Raw genomic sequence first — 17,140 nt, forward strand, 5'->3', positions numbered from 1 at the left:
CAGTTCTCTTTCCTGCTCCAGGCCCCATACAAAGCTGGCTGCCTTCCGCATCACCTGCTATCTGGACCTCCAGAGTCCAGAAAGGGAAGCCAGGTCTCTTTCTTTGTGGTAAGAGAGGCAAGATGCAGCAGTTTGTCTTTTACTTTGGAGAGGATGTCCAAGTACACTCTTGATCACTGGACTCCTGTGAATGTCACTGATGTGGCCTTTCCCTGAACCCTCAGAGGATTTATCTTTCACCCTTTGGAGTGCGTATGTCTTACCAATGTTTCCAGCTTTGTAGTCACTTCTTGCTCATTCTGTCCAATCAAAATGATGTCATCAATGTTACGATGGATCAGTATAATTTTCAGTGGGATATACATGCAGTTCAGATCGCTTCAGACTGTGACAGAGGGCAGGAGAGTTAACATAGCTCTGAGGCAAAACTGTCAGTGAATATTGCTGTTTGTTTCACGTGAATACAAACTGTTTCCGATTCTCTTCTGATTGGAAGGGGAAAGAAAGCACATACCAAATCAATGTTGACGTAGCATGCACCCAAGATATTATCAATCTGTTCAACAAATAACACCACATTTGACCCAGCAGCTGTGATAGGGTTTAATACTTTTTTAAGTCTGTGGTGGTCTACAATCATTCTCCAATGTCCATCAGATTCCAAAGGTGTCAGACTGGCTAATTAAACAGAGATGTGGTAGGGACCACTGCTCTGCATTGTTTAGGTCTTTAGTTGCAGCATTAATCTCTGCCATCCCCTCTGGGATTTCACATTGTTTCCTAGTTACTATCTTATCCGAGGAAGGCAGTTTTGGAGGTCTCAGCTGGCCTTTCTTCAGAGTGATAGCTCTTTCTTCACAGATTAGGGACAGAAGCGTTAATCCAACTACCAAATATATCAGTTTTTACTACATCCTTGGGTCCTTGGGGATTGGAGAAATGACTACAGGATGGGTCTGTAGGCCCAGTGTACTCACTGTGAGCCAGAACTCCATTGATTCTCTGGCCTCCATATGCCTCTGCTCCAACAGGGGTACTATGATGACGGCTGAGTCTACAGATAACAATGCCAACTCAAACTGTGTTCAGAAGTCTTAGAAATGTCTGGGTTTAGTCCCCCTCCCCCCTGGTATATTCATGTGAGTAAATGGCTGTAGATCTTTGAGAAAAACTTGGGGAAATCCTCAGAGCGTATACTTGACATCATGTTGTAAAGTCCTTCCTCCTCAAAGGGTTCTCAGTGCAAAAATTGTTTTGGATCTGAAACCTTGAGCATAACTTTTTATTGAGGTGACCATTCTTTATCTCTTGCTCCTACATTTATGTCTTTTAAATAAATTGTATTTGTTCAGTAGCACCTCAGACACTATGCCCCCTTGAGATACTATTATCTATTAACCATTTCACAACTCTTGGCTAGTAAAGACCCTTGGCCGTTCCTCATCTTACCAACCATTACATTACCTGTGGTCTCCTGACTTATAGAAATGAAGCACTGCCACCTGGTCATTCTTACTTTAAACCCACATCAACCCATGAACAATAATGAGCCAAATTCTGTGACCACATCGTCTATCATCAGCCTTGGCATACCACCAAACTTCTTAGTGATACTGGTACCCTTCCCACCACACATTACCAATAGTCTTGGTGAACTGAATGTTCTCTGGGCCTCCTTGTGGAACGTCATACTCTGATGGCTCTTCTGGACTTATACAATATACCCATTCCAACATATCCACTTTTTCTGCCTTTTTTTTTTTTTTTTTTACATCTTTATTGGAGTATAATTGCTTTACAATGGTGTGTTAGTTTCTGCTTTATAACAAAGTGAATCAGTTATACATATACATATGTTCCCATATCTCTTCCCTCTTGCGTCTCGCTCCCTCCCACCCTCCCTATCCCACCCCTCCAGTTGGTCACAAAGCACCGAGCTGATCTCCCTGTGCTATGCGGCTGCTTCCCACTAGCTATCTACCTTACGTTTGGTAGTGTATATATGTCCATGCCTCTCTCTCGCTTTATTCCTCCCTCTACCATTTTTCAGGGTAACTCAGGCATTTTCACTTCACTCAGAGTGAGCTACTGTTTATTCCAGGCATCTAACAGCTAACCCACTGATAATTTGCCCCTTTTCCTGGGATTCTTGCTAGAACATTAAATACTAAGTCCCAAGAGAATGGCCTTAAAATAATAGTTCTTGTTGATCCAGACTTACATTCCTGCCCCTTGATCAAACATCCTCAAAATCTAATCCCAGTATTAATCTCCTGGCTCCTGCTGGCATATGCAAACCAGTTCTTGCAATTATTTAGGTTAAAAGACTCTTTTTTTCCTTATAAATCTCAGCAGATCCTTACCCAAGTTATATTAGGGTTTAACCCTAATTATCAGATTCAGAACCAGGAGAGAAGGTGGAGGCAGCTCCTAAGGGAGATACTTATTGCCTTATTTGGAAGAGACTTCTGCAGCTTCAGTTCTTCAAAGTTTCAATTTTTCAAATGTATCACATACCTGCCACAGCATTTTCCTCCACTGTGACATTTTCCTAGATCATTACTGGGAAAACCCTATTGATTGAGTTATGTCATCTACCCATGCCCCATCCAATGAGTAGAGTGGCATCCTCTTCACCTGCCAGTTAGTAGGTGAGCCATTCCCACGTCCCCATCCTACTACCTGTTTTCTCAGACCACTTGGTACCACTTATTTTAATCTCCGTGAAAGAAAATGGCCAGGTAGCTGGGGAGAGCCCTTAGATCATGATGTGTGACTCTAAATAAAGGAGAGGAGAGAGAAGTCTGGGTGAAAGAGACCTAGACTGCTGAGCAGTCTAAGGAAAGTTTGGTAAGACCATTCAGGAGGCCTTAAGCCAAAATCAGCTGTCAATAAACTCCCTTGTGTCTCATGAATGGGTCTTTATTTGCCCAGCTGCACTCAATCCCTGTCTGGGAGCATCCCACTGGAAACATGACCTTGACCAGAACGTGGGGATGGGTTTCAGAGTAAAGCACCTGGGTTCAGGGCCAGCATCGTGGGCTTCAGCTTGGCAATCATACAGGGCCCTGCACTTGGCAGAGACCTGCCCTTGTTTAAGTGCTCTGCTACTGTCTTGACATTCTGAAGAATTTTATCTTTGAACTTGCGTTTTGTAAGGGACAATGGAGTATGTGCACTAACAGAGGAAACAGGCAATAGGCATGTCTGCCATTCCTTGCTGCCCATTTACATATGGGGTTCATGACGTCCCACAGCACAGGATTCTGGTAGACCCATGATGTGTTTAAGCCAGACTCAAAGTTAGTTGGAGGTAAGTTTGTTATGTCTATGACTGAGGAAGCAGGGTTACTGATGTAAGCCAACAGGCCACCAGAACTTGCCTCAAATCAGAAAGAAGAAACACATCATCACTTATGTGACTATTCCGTATTCAACAACCACTTGTGCTGAAAATGATGGCATAGAAAGTAAAAGAAAAGATGGAGCAATCCATAGTTCCTGTTCCTTTCAGTTTTTCTTCACTGATAAGTAAGCTGAAGGTAGAGAATGTTGGTAGGATGTGTGTGCATATCAAGAAGTAAAATAAAAACACTCGAGCAACTTTTGTGCAGCTTCCATTTTTCTGGCGAGAAAAAATACATATGCATGTACAAGCTACAAAACACAAATTGCACAATTCAGTGATCCTGCACTAAATTAAATATCCTTATATTTGTATTTAAAACTGGTATTACACAACATAAATGGTGAAATTCAAGCTAGTAATTTAAAATTTTAAGTATTTCTTTAATTAGGACAACCTGACATATCAAATTTAAAAAACACCATGAAAAGTCAAGAGGAAGATTGAAGAAGAAAGAAAACAGATTTATATTTTAGTACCTTTCCTGACACTTTGCCTTTTTAACAGTGGGCCTCATATTTTTATTTTGTAACAGGTCTTGCAAATAATATAGCCAGCCCTCCCTGAGGCCCTTGGTCAATTATGGTCCCTGTAGTTGGAGATAAACAGATTGCACTGTCATAGCTGTCACGTGGGCTTTGGTGTATAGAAAAGCCAGGATGTAAACCTTAGACACCTGAATCTTAATTATTTGCTTATCTCACTGACCCACTCGTTTTCTCAGTATAGATGTCCCCCTATTTTTTCCTATCAAAGCATATTTAAAACTCCTAAGGGGTACCCTTCACCAATGTTCTACATTTTTAACCAATGTAAGTGACAGATGGTGATGATTACATGTATAAACCATACCTGGAAAGGGAGTCTACTCTGTCCCTGCATCAAAGCGTAGCTCAACTGTTCAAGGATTTGTTTTGTATTTTTCCTGAGAGTATCTGTTAAAATATTGGGCTTTGTAGTCAGACTGCTTAGGTTACAATTCTGATTCCATAATGTGACCTGATATTTTGCAGAGGCTCTGCAAGGTTCATTTTCCTCATCTATAAAATGAGGCTATTTTTCAGACTCATCAAGAAAAAGGGAGATGGCTCGAATCAATAAAATTAGAAATGAAAAAGGAGAAGTTACAACTGACACCACAGAAATACAGAGGATCATAAGAGACTATTACAAAAAACTATATGTCAATAAACTGGACAACCTAAAAGAAATGGACAAATTCTTAGAAAGGTACAATCTCCCAAAACTGAACCAGGAAGAAATAGAAAATATGAACAGACCAATCACAAGTACTGAAATTAAAACTGTGATTTAAAAACTCCCAACAAACAGAAGTCCAGGATGAGATGGCTTCACAGGAAAATTCTATCAAACACTTAGAGAACAGTTAACACCTACACTTCAGAAACTATTCCAAAAATTGCAGAGGAAGGAATACTCCCAAACTCATTCTATGAGGCCACCAACACCCTGATAACAAAACCAGACAAAGATATCACAAAATAACTATAGGCCAATAACACTGATGAAAATAGACACAAAAATCCTCAAACCAAATCCAACAATACATTAAAAGGATCACACCACGATCAAATGGGATTTACCCTACAGGTACAAGGATTTTTCAATATTCACAAATCAATTAGTGTGATACACCACATTAACAAACTGAAGAATAAAAACATATGATTATCTCAAGAGATGCAGAAAAAGCTTTTGACAAAATTCAATACCCATTTATGGTAAAAACTCTCCAGAAAGTGGGCATTGAGGGAACATATCTCAACATAATAAAGGTCATACATGACAAACCCACAGCTAACACTATATTCATTGATGAAAAATTGAAAGCCTTTCCTCTAACATCAGGAATAAGACAAGGATGTCCACTCTCACCACTTTTATTCAACATAGCTTTGGAAGTCTTAGCTAAAGCAATCAGAGAAGAAAAAGAAATAAAAGGAATCAAAATTGGAAAAGAAGAAGTAAAACTGTCACTGTTTGCAGATGACATGATACTATACATGGAAAATTCTAAAGAGGCTACCAGAAAACTACTAGAGTTCCTCAGTGAATTCAATAAAGTTGCAGGATACAAAATTAATGCACAGAAATCGCTTGCATTTCTATACACTAACAACAAAATATCAGAAAGAGAAATTAAGGAAACAATCCCATTTACCATTGAATCAAAAAGAATAAAATAACTAGGAATAAACCTAGGTATTTAATTAATTAATCAATTAATATAAAATGACTATACTACCCAAGGGAATCTACAGATTCAATGCAATCCCTATCAAATTACCAATAGCATTTTTCAAAGAACTAGAACAAAATTTTAAAATTTGTATTGAAACGCAAAAGACCTGAATAGCCAAAGCAATCTTGAGAAAGAAAAACAGAGCTGGAGGAATCAGGCTCCCTGACTTCATATTATATTACAAAGCTGTAAACAATATGGTGGGACTTCCCTAGTGGCACAATGGTTAAGAATCCACCTGCCAATGCAGGGGACATGGGCTCGAGCCCTGGTCCAGGAAGACCCCACATGCCGCAGAGCAACTAAGCCTGTGCGCCACAACTACTGAGCCTGCGCTCTAGAGCCTGCAAGCCACAACTACTGAGCCCGTGCACCGCAACTACTGAAGCCTGCATGCCTAGAGCCTGTGCTCCACAGCAAGGGAAGCCACCGCAATGAGAAGCCCACACACTGCAACAAAGAGTAGCCCCTGCTCACTGCAACTAGAGAAAGCCCCCCCACAGCAATGAAGACCCAACGCAGCCAAAAATAAATTAATTAATTAATTTAAGAAATTATTTTCTTAAAAAAAAAATATGGTGCTGGCACAAAGACAGACTTGTAGATCAATGGAACAGGGTAGACAGCCCAGAAATAAAGCCATGCACCCATGGTCAATTAATCTAGACAAAAGAGGCAATAATATATAATGGAGAAAAGACACTCTCTTCAGTAAACATTGCTGGGAAAAAGTGGACAGCTATGTGTAAAAGGATTGAATTAGAACACTCTGTAACACCATACACAAAAACTCAAAATTGATTAAAGACCTAAATGTAAGTCTGGATTCTATAACTCTTAGAGGAAAACATAAGGAGAACACTCTTTGACATAAATCACAGAAATATCTTTTTGTATCCATCTCTTAGAATAATGAAAATAAAAACAAAAATAAACAAATGGGACCTAATTAAACTTAAAATCTTTTGCACCACAAAGGAAACACAACAAAAAGACAACCCACAGAAAGGGAGAAAATATTTGCAAATGATGTGACTGACAGGGATTAATCTCCAAAATATACAAACAGTTCATGCAGCTCAATATCAAAAACAAACAAACAAACAACTCAATCAAAAAATGGACAGAAGCTCTAAATAGACATTTCTCCAACGAAGACATAAGATGGTCAAAAAGCACATGAAAAGATGCTTGACATTGCTAATTATTAGACAAATATAAACCAAAACTACAATGTGGTATCACCTCACACCAGTCAGAATGACCATCATCAAGAAGTCTGCAAACAATAAATGCTGGAGAGGGTGTGGAACAAAGGGAACCTTCCTACACTGTTGGTAGGAATATAAATTGGTACAGCCACTATGGAAAACATATGAAGGTTTCTTAAAAAACTAAAAATAGAACTACCATATGACCCAGAAATTCCACTCCTGGGCATATATCCAGAGAAAAACATAATTTGAAAAAGATACATGCACCCCAATGTTCATTGCAGCACTATTTACAGTAGCCAGTACATGAAAGCAACTTAAATATCCATCGACAGATGAATGAATAAATAAGATGTGGTACCTATATACAATGCAATATTACTCGGCAATAAAAAAATGAATGAAATAATGACATTTGCAGCAACATGGATAGATAATCTAGGGATTATCATACTAGGTGAAATAAGGCAGACAATGAAAGACAAATATCATATGTTATCACTTATATGCAGAATCTAAAAAAAAAGATAAAATGAACTTCTTTACAAAAGAGAAAACAAATGGGGGGGAGGGATAAATTAGGAGTTTGGGATTAACATTTACACACTACTATATATAGAATAGATAATCAACAAGGACCTACTGTATAGCACAGGATACTCTACTCAATATTCTATAATAATCTAAATGGGAAAAGATTCTGAAAAAGAATAAACATATGTATATGTATAACTGAATCACTTTGCTGTACAACTGAAACTAACACAACATTGTAACTCAATTATACTCTAATCTAAATTTTTTTTTAATTTAATAAAGAAAATGGGGCTATTATAAAGCAATTTGTAGAAGAAAAATACATTTATCAGGATGGCATGCACACATTTGTCAGTCAGTGCTATCTACTGTTAGCATTCCCTATTAGTGCTGTTTTTAACACAAATTCTTCAGAAACCAGGATCTATTTTCCCAGCCCAAAATCTATAAAAATGCACCTTTACAATCAAACCACATCCCTTTTGGGCAGCTAAGCTAATGATACTGGAGCCCTCTCAGACCATTACTTAATTCAACTCTGCCGTTGCTGAAAACATATTTTTTTAAATAGTTTATTCCCCTAAAAAAATTCATCGAAGCTTCATTTTCCCTTTTTAGATTACCAAAGGTTAAATTAGAAGGCCATGCCAATCCTTGGGATGTGGAATCTAAATAGAATAAAACATAAGTCCATGTTGCTTCACTCTCCTGGCCTTTGCTGTGATCCTGATGATAAACAGATTATCACGCACCCTCCACTCTCATTTGGCATTTCTTCTTTTTACAAGAGCCTCGGTTTCACTCCAGTCTAAGATCTTATCAGAGCGTGTAAAATTTTTGTAGGCTAGAGCCTTCAGTGGTTCTTCCTCATTGCAGTGTTATTCCTAACCAAAACTTGAGTTGAGCTGGAATTTTGTCAGAAAACAAAACCAAGATAATGGTGTTGGTCAACTTAGTCAAGGCCCAAGGATATTGCTGAGATTTCTAGTCTGGTACATTGTAAACAGAGTATACAAATATATTTTTAAAAGAAGGGATAGAAGAAGGGAAGGCAAGGGGAGAAAAAAAAAAAAAAGATTTGCTAATAAATGAGGTAGGAACTATTTTATCCCCTGAAAATTCAATCCTCTTTTATAACTCTCTGATTTATTCTCTTCAACTTCCTTTTTCCACATCTCACTCAAAATTACAGGCAAATACATGTGGAATGATTGCTGTAATATTTGTAATATTCTGCCTAGGCTTTATTATTCTTTTCATCACTGTTCAAAAACACACGGGGACAAGGAAAGACAGTTTTGTAGTATAATTAGCTGCACAATTGATTAATATAATACTTTTGAATCATGGTTCTTTAATGAATTAAGGTGAATGTCTCAGAAATTACTGAATATTTTCAAAGGAAAATATCCATAATACCTTTCCCGATAGCCAATTCCCTCAGTTCAGCCAATTATACTGGGGGAAAATATATATGTACACACACACCAGAGGAAATGGTATAGAAATTATAAATTTTTGCAACTTTAGGTAAAAACACAGCAAGATAAGAAGGGCAAGTTAGCAAAATTGAAACACCACATGAGTAGTTCACAATATCAGTGGACTAACTGGCCATGAAGAATAGATAGTAATCAATTTAGAACAAATAATAAAATCTCTTTTTTAATGTAAGAATGAGTAATCCTTCATTTTTCTTCAGTGCTGAGAAGTATTAAATATTAGAGGAAGTAATCTATCGACCAATTAGTTGAATTTTTCCACTTTCTTATGACTTTTAAAGATCTGTAAATTGTCTTAAAAGTGATGAGAGACAAATGTTAAGAAAGCAAATACAGACATTTGAGCTGGTCAGACAAATGTAATGGCTGAGAGAATACCTTCAAATATAAAAGGGTTTTTTTTTTTTTTCCATTTTCCTTTTCTGAGTGAGCAATAAATAAATCTATAATATTCCACACTGTTCCTGGATTTTAATTAATTAAGGGAAATTATTTTTCATTGGGAAGACTTGATGCTTCTTCCACTATCCCACAATCTTGTTAATTATCTAGGCCACTTTGGGGGTGTGTGTGGCTCAACATTTTAAAAAGTTTCTTTTGCCTTTCTCTGTTCCTTGAAAACAACTAAATCAGACACAAAGCAGAAAAACAAAGGAACTTTATATTTAAATATAAGCTTAAAAATAGCAATTAAGAAAAATAATCCATATAGAGTTTTGCCTTTATCAGCCACACAACTGCATACTTTGACAGTGCTTAACAGGATCACAAGTAATGTAAAATTTTTAGGAACTGTATTCCTTCAAAATTCATATATTGACGCCCTAATGCTTAGTACCTCAAAATGTGACTATATTTGGAGACAGGGTTCTTAAAGATTTAAGTTAAAATGAAGTCAACAGAGTGGGCCCTACTCTAACTGGTATCTTTGTAAGGAGAAGAGATTAGGACATAGACACACACAGAAGACCAGTGAAGACATGGGAAAGAGCAGACAGCCATTTACAAGCCAGGGATAGAGACCTCAGAAGAAATCAACCATGCCAACACCTTGATCTCAGACTTCTAGCCTCTGAAATTGTGAGAAATAAATTTTTGTTGTTTAAGTCACCCAGTCAACGGTACTTTGTTATGGTAGCCCTAGAAGACTAATACAGACTTCTATCCTAACAACCACCATGGGTAAGGATGAAGAGATGTGATAGAAACCAATAACAATTGTTTGTTCTGTACAACAGATAGATACAGACTTTATGCTGAGAAAAGTTGTACCGTGACCTTTCTGGATAGGGAAGTCTATCATATGATCCTTTTCCACTTAATTTAAGAGTCTGAAAATAAAGCTATTCATCAAGTCCCAGCTCTTGAACCTATTATCTATTGCAGTGTCCTACCCAAAGGCCTTACCCCCTTGGCCTCTCTAATAATTCATGTGTTGTGGCAGAACTACGAGTAAGTGATATGTCTGTAAGAGTAGAAGGGAGCAAGGTTTCTATCAACCCCCAAAGTGGCATTCTCAAGGGTACTCAGCAAGGAGAACAAAACTCCCATGGGAAAGAAGACTTTGGTTATGCTGATTACTTTCCTCATATTTAATTGTAAAGGCTCTGAGATAACCTAGTATTTTCAAAGTATAATTTCTCTGAGTAGATGGTCCTAACTCAAGAGCCTGAATTTTACAGTAACTTTAAATATCATTACATTCAGGACTTAGGACAATATTTAGCTTAGGAGCTATTACCTGTGGTCTTTATTTACTGCTTGGAACCTAAGAGAAGATAATAGTTTTATATAACTTTATCATTATACATTTTGAATGATGATAAAAATTGCATTGCAGCTAAAAAAATGTTTCAATAGAGATATGTTTAAGCACTAGAGCAGTAAGGGATAGCATATGTCAAGTAATGAAGGGTATGGGATGCTGAAAATAAAAATCAATCAGCAACAGGATTTTTTTAACTTACCACTGAAGCCCCATAGATGGTGAGTTTGTCAATATGATATAGATTTTGTCAATATAGCTCTGTGATACTCCAAATGAATAGAAAAGAACTTTAAAAATGAACTTTAAAAATGCCTTTGCTTTGTTAACAGAGAACCTGGAACCATTTGTCTTACATCCATAAGACAGTGCGATCAGTAGGACAAAGGCAATACGTGCCACTTGGGAACCAAGAGCAACAAATGTGAAGCCTGAAACCAACAGGCTGTAATTCACAAGTGTCCAAATCCTGCCCTCAGATACTCTTGGGCAGCTCCCACTGGGGCTTTAGCTGGGGAGTCAATTGAATTTCAATGCCTGAAAGGAACTCTTGGCCTTCTGGGAGCAACTATTCTCTGCTGAAACATGGGCAAGGAGTTTTAGGTAATAATCAGACACTAACAGTAACCATATGGATAAAAATCCAATTGTTCTTTCTCTCTCTTGTAACCAGCCTTAGGCCCAGGAAAACATATCCAGAAGTAACTAAACTAAAATTACATCTTTAGCCTCTATTTCATATTAATTAGACATCATACATTCTGCATATGAGCCTCGCTTATTATTCCAGTCAGCGATGGGAATCTTACCAAGACATCACTCTCACTCTGTGAGAATCTGAGCCCTCTGACCCTTGCCACCCAGGAGAAAGGGAAGTACATATGTAAGAGACCATGATTACAAAATGAATTATTAAGGAAAGAAGTCAATCCAAAAATAATCATCACATTTGAAACAGCTTCTATGGCTTTATGGCCAGAAGTGGTACAAGAAAATGCCCTACACATGGGAATTCTTAAAAACAAGGGGGTGATGGTGAACTCTTCATTACATCAGTCCATCAGGTAACATTTATGATAACCCACCATCTCCACATTTCTGTGTAACATGTACCCTGGGAAAATATAGTAAAAGTAGAAGAGACGGTCTCGGAATTTAAATCTCAGTGAAAAACACAAATGAAATTGTAAACATAGATTTCCATCCCTATGTGCTGAAAGGATCCTAGAACAAAGGGGCATAGGTGTGAGATTGTTAAATGAACAGGTTTGGGACAAGATAAACGTTAATCAGACATCTTTTAAAAAGTAGGACATAGGAGCTTCCCTGGTGGCGCAGTGGTTGAGCATCTGCCTGCTAATGCAGGGGACACGGGTTCGAGCCCTGGTTTGGGATGATCCCACATGCCGCGGAGCAACCTAGTCCCGTGAGCCACAACTACTGAGCCTGCGCATCTGGAGCCTGCGCTCCACAAAAAGAGAGGCTGCGATAGTGAGAGGCCCGCGCACCGCGATGAAGAGTGGCCCCCGCTTGCCACAGCTAAAGAAAGCCCTCGCACAGAAACGAAGACCCAACACAGCAAAAATAAATTAATTAATAAACTCCTACCCCCAACATCTAAAAAAAAAAGAAAGTAGGACATAACAAGAAAGTAGGACATAACTCAGAGGAGAGAAAGCAAACTGCTACCCTGGGAAAAAAATGTGCATAGAGAAGAGATATCCCAAAGTCATAGGCAATTTAACCAGTGAATTTTCTCAAAGTAAAACTTCCTCCAGTGCATGAAAAGAAACAAAAACAGGCAGATCATTGTAGTTGAAGTTGGTTTTCAGTACATAATGGAATAGTTAGGATTAATGAAGACAACTGAAGCCTACTGTAGATCTCCTAATATCAAGTGACCTGGTAAAAATAAAACTTATTGAAATTATTTTTTTTCAGAATGAAACTATATACATATCAGCTTAATATTTGGATTAGCTCAATCATTCAGGTTGTTTCTGTGAGACTCTGTATGATATACCATGTAAAGTTCATGTAAATCATTGCCAAATCTTTTCCTGTTGGCATAGTTGAGTCCAAACAGAATGCTGAGTCAGGATAAGGTGACATATTCCTTTAGTAGTTTGCTTAAGACACTCCTTCTGTATGTACTTTGTTTTGCCTGTTCTCAAATGTTTGTCCCATAATAAGCCAAATATACAGAACATCCTGAATAATTAGTTGTCATAATAAAACTCTGTAAATAGAGATACCCATGTGGTGAATATCTGCTTTGGTGAATTATCTGTGGACAAAGAAATTAGCCACTTACTTCAAACACTATATCTGATTAAACCTTCCCCCAAAAAGGATTAGATAGTCACACTTGCAAGTACTTTGCATTGAGCTACAGATTGCATTTGGCAGGGCCTCCGAATTCAAAATGAATTTAAAATGAAGAAGCATTTGACATCCTTAATGCAATTTGATGCTGCAGTTTCCAGTATTTAAACTGCAGAAGATTTGCATAGAATTTCATTAAAAAAAAAAAAAAGAGGGAGGAAAAGAAGGGAAGTGAGGGAAAGAGGAAAGTGGGGAAAGGAAGGAAGTATTTTAAACTCACAGGAGTTCATAAAAGATCTCCAGAAAAGATGAAATGAATCTGTTGCTGTCTCAGGTAACACAAAAGCTACCATTTATCAATACGGGTTATAGTTATGGTGCATTCTTTCAATCAGGACTACTTAGTACATTGGTAAAGAAAAACAAACAAAACACCCTAAGCCAAGTTATGTGAATGAAAGGTCAGTTTTTCATCAAAACATAAGAAAAACAATATTTGCATCTTACTGAATCCTACATCAAGTTTGAAATTCTAAGGAAATGCCAAACTCTCTGGTTTTGTGGTGATTTCATGGTGAAGATTTGTAGAAAGAAAAATTAATGAGGCTTCCTGATAATGATATATACATAGAAGAAAAACCTAGGAAAACCATTTCTGAAATAGTTTTACAAAAAGTCCAATTATTATTTTCTAATTCCATCTTCTTTATCCAAGCCCCAAATTTAAATAATATCTCCTTTCTCTGAATAACTATAGTCATTTTTTAATTGACATGAACATTATTATTTTTTTCTCTATCATGTAGGATGAAAAGCATTTTGTTTAGAAGGACCCTCACTGAAACAACTAGGTTTATTTTATCCAATATCTTATATATAGTAGCCTCTCCATAATTGTTGATAATAAAAAGTGATTGCATGATGATCACAAGAATTAAATCATTTTAAAACTTAAATATATTTGTGTTTCACATGCAATACTATAAGCGCTTCAGGAAAATAGCCTATATTCAAAAGTAATAAATTCAAAAAATTTCTAAGATTTTAAAATTTGTATCTCTTATATTAAGGTTATTGTTCAATCCTGAATTCAAACTCGTATTGAAAGTCCTGTCTCAGAGATAGAGAAGTAAGTTCTATATTTTTAGCAAAGTTTCAAAGATTAAAGGCACTTCCTATCAGCAGTTTTACAAAGCCAACTGACGCACGAAGAAAACCATTTCTCTGGAAGACATTTGTTTCTGTTTAGTTACCTATCTTTAGAATTTTATGCTACACACATTAACTATTTCACCAGAAACACCTGCCCTAAAATTTTTACTAGGAATCAAAAAAAAAACCCCACATTTTCAGAAATAACGTGGGCTCCTATAAGTGCCATTTATTATCCAGAGGTATTTCAGATACTGTTTGATGCGAGTTAATTGTTCAATACTATTTAGTACAAAGGGAACGGAAGATAAGGCATCTAATTGATGCATTAGCAGTCATTCCCACCTCCAAAAGTTGCAGGAGGCATTTTTAACAGCCATCATTTTCTTTGCAGGGGATTTGCTCTGAACAAAATGGAATATTCACTATTTGTTCTATCTTACATTTATTTAGCAAGAGCCATTATCATCCATCCCAAGTACACAACTTTACAGAACAAGAGATGAATAAAGCAACAATGTTTTGAATAAGCAGCTTTTGTTTTATAAAGTGCTTTCTGTTTTGTCTCAGGACCTTGTCAACTTGAGCAGATTCTTCCTCTGAGGTGCACAAATGGCCCTTCTATATTCATTGTTATTCACTGTTCATCTATAGTGATGTAGAAATCAGTGGATTCTGTCTTTTCTCCTTTCCTAAGTAATATTCCTTTGGAGTTTGACCCTAATAATTAGTTTTGGGGAAAATGAATGAATAGAATTATACTACTGCTACTTCCTGTGATTCTGTAAGGTGAAAATACGTCAGGTTTTCCATCAGAAATACCTATCTTTAGAATTTTATGCTACCATTGTAAAAATAATCCTTGGGTCAGAATTTAATATTTCACCCTGTACGTCTTTCCTATTTTTCTGCCTTGGAAGAAATGGAAATGTATTCTGAAGAAAAATTGGTTTTCTATTGCTAAGAGTGGCAAATGGAAAAAGCCAGTATTGTTAAACTTACATCAAGGCTAATTGTATTTTTAAGTAATGTGCAAAAAGCTGCTTGCCCTGAAGAAGAGTTTTTCTCTAACAGTAATAACAAACTAAAAAACTATGCCTATAAAATCTGGCCTTTGAAAATACTATTGCTCTCTAGTGAAAGGGCTCTCTCTGTTGCCCTAGGTTCTAGAATGTTCTGAGGTAAAACCTGAGAGTCAAGTATGAGATTAGAGCTCCTTTTCCTGTATCATTTCCAACCGGTAGCATTCCAACCTAAAACTTTTTCAAATTAGTACCGGGCTTCTGAAAAAGGCAAAGTCTCTGGGGTACAGTTTTAACTCTGTTCTAGCAAGGAAGCTGAATAACATCTCGGAATCTTAGGCTCCTCTTCTAGAGAAACAGTCACCCGAAAATATTTTATATCTCTACAGAGTATAGAATATACTATACTACATATGTTATACTATACTCTATATATTTTTATGTAAGTTATACAGAATACTTTATATTCTACAATAATAATGGAGTCTTTCTATCATAGACTCCATTATTATAGTAGGGAGTCCTGAAATGTTTACCTAGAAAAAAAAAAATAAAAGGATAAATTATACTGCCTACCTACGTACAAGCGCACTCAATCCTAAATATCCCTATGGATTACCAAAATATTATTGGGCAACCCCACTTAATGATTTTTTCTTTGATTCATCAATTTATTCATTCATTCAAGAATTATTTACTGGGTACTCAACATGTGCCAGGTTACATGATACAACCAAAAAAAATAATAATTAATTCCTGTCCATTTAGAATCTACAGCTTGACAGAGAAGGCAGATATTAAGTAATTAATTACCACCAAATTGGATTAATATTAGATAGGGGAAAAGATTTTCCTACCATGTGTATACATACACATGGACAATAAATTGTTCAATGACTCTAGCATTGTCCAGTAACAGTGAATAATACAACACTCACTTATTTTGATGAATCTTTGTGGAAAATTAGGGGAATTCTTAGAACTAATAATAGCCCAATAGCTTTTCCTTTCTGTCAACACCTAATAGGTCTAATAATTACCATGAAAAATATTCAAAACCCAGCTGAAATCTCATTTTATTGGTGCTTTAGTCACTTTCTAAACAGATTTACTCAACTATAGAGGACACAGAGAGGTTTGACAGCGTATCCTTCTAAGGAAAACAAAATGATGCTTGATAGAAAAAATTTCCGGAATCCTTAACCTTAATCAATGGTTTCCTCACTTAGAGGATTCATTTTGCTTTTCTTCACTTACTTAATTTTATTTACCAAGAGTAGTGTCGTGGATGGCAAACTATGACAACACTGGGTTGTTCAATTACATTTTTATCCAAGCTTTTTATATTTTATTCATATGTAAATTATATTTGAGCCAATATAAATTTCTCCTTATGCCTCACTGATTTCTGCTGTCTTTAAAAGATTTATAGCCTCCGAAAAAAAAAAAAAAAAAAGATTTATAGCCTCCAGAAATAGTCAATCAATGACCCCTAAAAAATGTTCAGTAAGAAAATAGTGTCACACTCTCAAAGGAGAAAAATTATGAAACAACAAACTAAGCTACGATTAAAGAGATAGCTTACTTAGTGTTACAGCTAAAAAGATGAGAAAGTCCAGAGGTATCCAGGCCCAAGTGTTATTACTGATGTCACAGTTTGCTTCTTTTCTCTTTTCTTACTCCATTATCTTTTGAATGTTGCACCCAAGTGTACAGTGATGAGAAATCAGTAGAAAGATTTGGTAATAGCAGAAATACTACCTGAAGCATTCCACATGTATTTGTAAGTAGTTACAAAATAAGTGTATAAGAAAGGATGAAAAGGTAAATGCACTACGGTTGTGTTTTGATTGAATTTGTGACTTGCTAGTTGAAGGCAACTGCAGTAATGGATATATGCTTCAGCCTTGGTTTTCACTCTTCCTTGATCAGCCAAGCTTTCGTTCACATAAAA

The sequence above is a fragment of the Phocoena sinus genome, chromosome 3 (genome assembly GCF_008692025.1).
Source record: "Phocoena sinus isolate mPhoSin1 chromosome 3, mPhoSin1.pri, whole genome shotgun sequence".
NCBI lineage: Eukaryota > Metazoa > Chordata > Mammalia > Artiodactyla > Phocoenidae > Phocoena > Phocoena sinus.